General features: G+C 43.8%; 2 non-coding genes across 2 annotated transcripts; both read left to right on the top strand.

Annotated features, from left to right (window-relative positions):
- The first annotated feature begins 229 nt into the window (after positions 1-229).
- Trnas-cga (transfer RNA serine (anticodon CGA)) lies at positions 230-304 on the top strand. Its single transcript has one exon. It is a non-coding gene; the product is annotated as a tRNA-Ser (tRNA).
- Positions 305-982: 678 nt separating this feature from the next.
- Positions 983-1,057, top strand: Trnas-cga (transfer RNA serine (anticodon CGA)). Its single transcript has one exon. It is a non-coding gene; the product is annotated as a tRNA-Ser (tRNA).
- The last annotated feature ends 4,670 nt before the right edge of the window (positions 1,058-5,727 follow it).

Raw genomic sequence — 5,727 nt, 5'->3', positions numbered from 1 at the left:
GCGGAGTGTGCGCTGATATGACAGCTCTCCTGCGGCCCTTGCAGAACTAGAACTCCTGAAAGAAAGGATATTGTGGAGACATGGCTTAGCCACAGCCTGGGGGATGTTTCCAGAATGAGATTTTCACTCTGCAAGTTCTGCAAGGTCCGCAGGAGAGCTTCTGTAAAATTTGGAAGGTAGGAGACGAGGTACTGGCAGAAGTAAAGCTATGAGGACGGGGCGTGAGTCGTGCTTGGGTAGCTCAGTTGGTAGAGCGCTTGCCCGCGAAAGGCAAAGGTCCCGAGTTCGAGTCTCGGTCCGGCACACAGTTTTAATCTGACAGGAAGTTTCATATCAGCGCACACTCCGCTGCAGAGTGAAAATCTCATTCTGGAAACATCCCCCAGGCTGTGGCTAAGCCATGTCCCTGCAATATCCTTCCTTTCAGGAGTGCTAGTTCTGCAAAGGACGCAGGAGAGATTCTGTAAAGTTTGGAAGTTTCATATCAGCGCACACTCCGCTGCAAAGTGAAAATCTCATTCTCGAAACATCCCCCAGGCTGTGGCTAAGCCATGTCCCCGCAATATCCTTTCTTTCAGGAGTGCTAGTTCTGCAAGGTCCGCAGGAGAGCTTCTGTAAAGTTTGGAAGGTAGGAGACGAGGTACTGGCAGAAGTAAAGCTGTGAGGACGGGGCGTGAGTCGTGCTTGGGTAGCTCAGTTGGTAGAGCGCTTGCCCGCGAAAGGCAAATGTCCCGAGTTCGATTCTCGATCCGGTACACAATTTTAATCTGCCAGGAAGTTTCATATCAGCGCACACTCCGCTGCAGAGTGAAAATCTAATTCTGGAAACATCCCCCAGGCTGTGGCTGAGCCATGTCTCCGCAATATCCTTTCTTTCAGGAGTGCTAGTTCTGCAAGGTCCGCAGGAGAGCTTCTGTAAAATTTGGAAGGTAGGAGACGAGGTACTGGCAGAAGTAAAGCTATGAGGACGGGGCGTGAGTCGTGCTTGGGTAGCTCAGTTGGTAGAGCGCTTGCCCGCGAAAGGCAAAGGTCCCGAGTTCGAGTCTCGGTCCGGCACACAGTTTTAATCTGACAGGAAGTTTCATATCAGCGCACACTCCGCTGCAGAGTGAAAATCTCATTCTGGAAACATCCCCCAGGCTGTGGCTAAGCCATGTCCCTGCAATATCCTTCCTTTCAGGAGTGCTAGTTCTGCAAAGGACGCAGGAGAGATTCTGTAAAGTTTGGAAGTTTCATATCAGCGCACACTCCGCTGCAAAGTGAAAATCTCATTCTCGAAACATCCCCCAGGCTGTGGCTAAGCCATGTCCCCGCAATATCCTTTCTTTCAGGAGTGCTAGTTCTGCAAGGTCCGCAGGAGAGCTTCTGTAAAGTTTGGAAGGTAGGAGACGAGGTACTGGCAGAAGTAAAGCTGTGAGGACGGGGCGTGAGTCGTGCTTGGGTAGCTCAGTTGGTAGAGCGCTTGCCCGCGAAAGGCAAATGTCCCGAGTTCGATTCTCGATCCGGTACACAATTTTAATCTGCCAGGAAGTTTCATATCAGCGCACACTCCGCTGCAGAGTGAAAATCTAATTCTGGAAACATCCCCCAGGCTGTGGCTGAGCCATGTCTCCGCAATATCCTTTCTTTCAGGAGTGCTAGTTCTGCAAGGTCCGCAGGAGAGCTTCTGTAAAGTTTGGAAGGTAGGAGACGAGGTACTGGCAGAAGTAAAGCTGTGAGGACGGGGCGTGAGTCGTGCTTGGGTAGCTCAGTTGGTAGACCGCTTGCCCGCGAAACGCAAAGGTCCCGAGTTCGAGTCTCAGTCCATCATACATACCAGTGGTTTGTGGGCAAAGAGATGGTGCCTGGTGCGTAAATTTGGGGGTTAGGTGTCAAAAAGAGTTCACTATTATGCTCTTCAGAGCTATGTAGCATGTTTTTGGCCTTGTGAATGGATAATTATCCTACTGGAATATGCTATCACCATCAGGGAAGACGTCAAGCCTGAAGATACGTATGTAGTCAACAATGAAGTTCGGGTAGTCCATAGATGTTATGGTGCCTCCAGTTACTGCCACAGGTCCCATGCAAGCCCAGGTGAATATTTCCCTCGTCATAATACTGCCTCATTATACTATGTCTCGGTTCAGTGAATTTTTAAGCATCGATCCTGTGTAACAAGATATGTGCTTCATCCTACCAGGCCGCATGTTTCCACTGATCTACAGTCCAATGTCGATGATCCCATGCCCAGTGCATAAGAATGCATAAGGACTGTCTGTTTGTTGCAGAGTACCACATTCAACAAGATGCACTGAACGATGTGCTCCAAAGCACTTGTGCCTGCACCAGCACTGTACTCAGTCATTAGGTCTGCCACAGCTGCTGCAGAGTGTGCAAGCCTTCGACCTCCACATGCTGTGACAAGACACAGACGTCAAATGCTTTTGTGGCTTCACTATCCTTCAACCACTTCCCACAACTGCTCAGGTCAACATCAGGTGAACAAACAGTTACACCATTTTAGAAATGTTCATTCCCAGTTGCTGGGCCACACCAATCTGCCCTGTCACAGTCACTTGTGTCATTGGTTTAGCCATCTGAGATGTGTATAGTCACTAGAACGACTCTCCATTCATCTCTGCTCCACTTACATACTTTCCTTAATGTGTCATGTGCCCCCAAAGCCACCAGGCAGTATTCATTCTTGTGGTGGTCATCAGTCATAATGGCTTGTCTCATTGTCATGTTTTAATTTTACCTCTGCTCGGTCGGTTAAAATGATACCATGATCAAATTCAGATTACACTCTTGCTTCAGAAAGATGTGATCCTGAACAGTACTGATTCAAGAAACACATACTGGGAAATGGCTCAAGCTGTCTGCTTGAAACAGATCCCACACACCCTTGATCAGTTTTATATTAACTATGCCTTAGAAGTATTGGGCTCACCACCAGAGAATCCATACATTTGCAAAAAACAGCTGTTCAGATCCCAAAATCTAGAATGACTTGGTGGTATGATGAATAGACTCCAATACCTGAATAAAGAAAACTGAATATATAAATATAGAAACAGAATATAGAAATATTATTTGAAATATATGTGTGCAACTATGAGAAGTGAGAGAGTTCTAAGAAAGCTAAGAATGAGAGCTGCATTATATGTTTCAGTGGACTAACCACCATAACAAAAGTTTGGAAGAAACAGTACAGTTTTTGCCTGACCACCTGCTGTGACTGGCTTAACGAATTTGTGGACTCTGTATCACCAACTAATGTGAGAAGTTCGACTTTGCCACAACCTTCCACCAATGACAACTCGCATCTACAGTACCGGTAGGCAGCTCAGAATATTCCCCCTGCAAGTGTTGTGGTGTGAAGCAGGAAAACAGTTCTTCCCATGTCTCCCTTACTCCCTGTGGCTATCGATAGTCTATATTACTGGCTGTATGAACAATATTACAACATTAATAGCAGACTTCTTTTTCAGCCTCTTTGTATTTCAGTCTTCACATTTTATGTTATCAGGTTTCTTTATTTATATGTACAGCACAACTGCTATAGCGGAAAACTGTAGTGAAAAGTGCATATGAACATCGCAGGAATGAACAGATGAGAAAATCCTACCATTGGCGATGTTTTAACTGAATAAAATGAAACCTGTATTGATCATTTTCCTATTATTAGGACACAAAGTCATGTAAGTATTTCTCAGTTTTAGAGCTTTCTCCATTTGACTTTCTTATTTCCTCTGAGACACCATGTAATTCTGGCTCTATAGACTATGTACCAAGTCACAATTTATAGAACAAATAATAAAAATTACTTCAGAACCAAAATTGTTTTAGTATCCAAAAGGAAATAAAAATAACAGCCCAATGGAGAAAGCATTATCATTTAATCTGCAGTGGAGCTTGCTCTGATATGAAACTTGCTGATTCCATAAGTTTTGCAAGAGAACTTCTGTGAAGTTTGGAAGGTACAAGATGAGATTCTGGCAGAAGTGAAACTGTGAGAATGGGTCATTAGTTGTGCTTGGGTAGCTCAGTTTTCGTTTCTGTTTTGCAGAAAGCCTTTTTGTTGTTCCTGTCCGCTACTCAGTGTGTTATCTTTTGGTGAGTAGCAATCTATCCTTTTTATAATATTGTCAAAAGACTGAACTAGTATTAAAAATGATGTTCAACCAGTTAAATATGTGTTACATAACTGTCAAGAGGCATTGTGCACATGGTATGTAGATGACTTCTATGATACTCCTTATTTTTAATTTTTTTGAATAAATTCATGTATAGTTCTACTGGTGTCATATTTCAGTCATGTATTGATACCTTCATTTTTTGTAAACAACAATTAATGAAATAAATAGAAGAATTGTCAGTAAAATACTAGCTAAATTCTAAACGAAACTCCTCCCAAACAAGCCATGAAGGCCCAACAGTACCGACTGGCTGCCATGTCATCCTCAGCCCAAAGGCATCACTGGATGCAGATATGAAATGGCATGTGGTCAGCACACTGCTCTCCCAGCCATATATCAGTTTCTGAGTCAAGAGCCGCTATTCTCAATCAATTATCTTCTCAGTTTGCCTCACAAGGGCAGAGTGCACCCCGCTAGCCAACAGTGCTTGGCAGACTGGATGGTCACCCATCCAAGTGCTAGCCCAGATCAGCAGCACTTAAACTAGATGATCTGATGGGAACTGGTGTTACCGCTGCACCAAGGCCGTTGGCCAGTAAAATACTACTGTATGTAAATGTAATAGATGGCTGTATGGGGATAGTCAAAGTGGCATGGCGCGGAGTGGCCACGTGGTTAGAGGCGCCATGTCACTAATAGTGTGACCCCTCCCATTGGAGGATCGAGTCCTCCCTCGGGCGTGGGTGGGTGTGTTGTTCTTAGCATAAGTTAGTGTAAGTAGTGTGTAAGTGTAGGGAATGATGACCTCAGCAATTTGGTCCCTTAGGAATTCACTCACATTTGAACATTTTTTTCAAAGGGGCATCACTTGAGCCAGTTATATTATCCCTCCCCCCCCTCCCCCGAGCCAAACAAACAGACACACACACACACACACACACACACACACACACACACACACACACACACACACCAGGCAGCACTTGGCAAGAGACACAGTTATAATTGGTAAATGCTGCTGATGGGAGAAGCCTGTGACTGGTTGTACTCTGGCATGCCCTGTGTCTTGTTATACTTTTCAAGAATTTATATCAATACTGACCCAATTTAAACAAAGCTGCTGGATTAGTTGACGTACATTGACTCTGTATTGTTTCACATCTCATTCATTCAGAAAAAGCAAGCAATTGGAAATCTCTATCAATGAAATAACCATAAAATGCTTAATAATGCACAGAAATGTAAGGTCAGCTTATTTCATGAAAATATTAGAGGACTGAGTAATAAGGTAGAAGAGCATCCTCTCTGTGGGGAAAATTTAGACAGCTATGAAAAGATAGACTTCCTGTTCCTATCTGGGCACCACATAACCAAAGCATGAGGTAGATTACATTAGATGTACTTTTCATTCCAATTGTACATTAAATTACATATGAAAGAATACTATATAGTTACTAACTCTTGCAGAACTAATATGGGAAAAGGAGGAGTTGTTACATATAACAAAGCAGAATGCAAGTACAAAAACATTGAGACAGGTAGATTTTGCAGTGATCAGCATACAGAAGTGCTTGTGAATTAATACTGAAAAATAATTAATTTTTAA

This window comes from Schistocerca cancellata, chromosome 3 (genome assembly GCF_023864275.1).
Source record: "Schistocerca cancellata isolate TAMUIC-IGC-003103 chromosome 3, iqSchCanc2.1, whole genome shotgun sequence".
In the NCBI taxonomy this organism is placed as follows: domain Eukaryota; kingdom Metazoa; phylum Arthropoda; class Insecta; order Orthoptera; family Acrididae; genus Schistocerca; species Schistocerca cancellata.
This window is presented reverse-complemented; position numbering and strand designations above follow the sequence as displayed.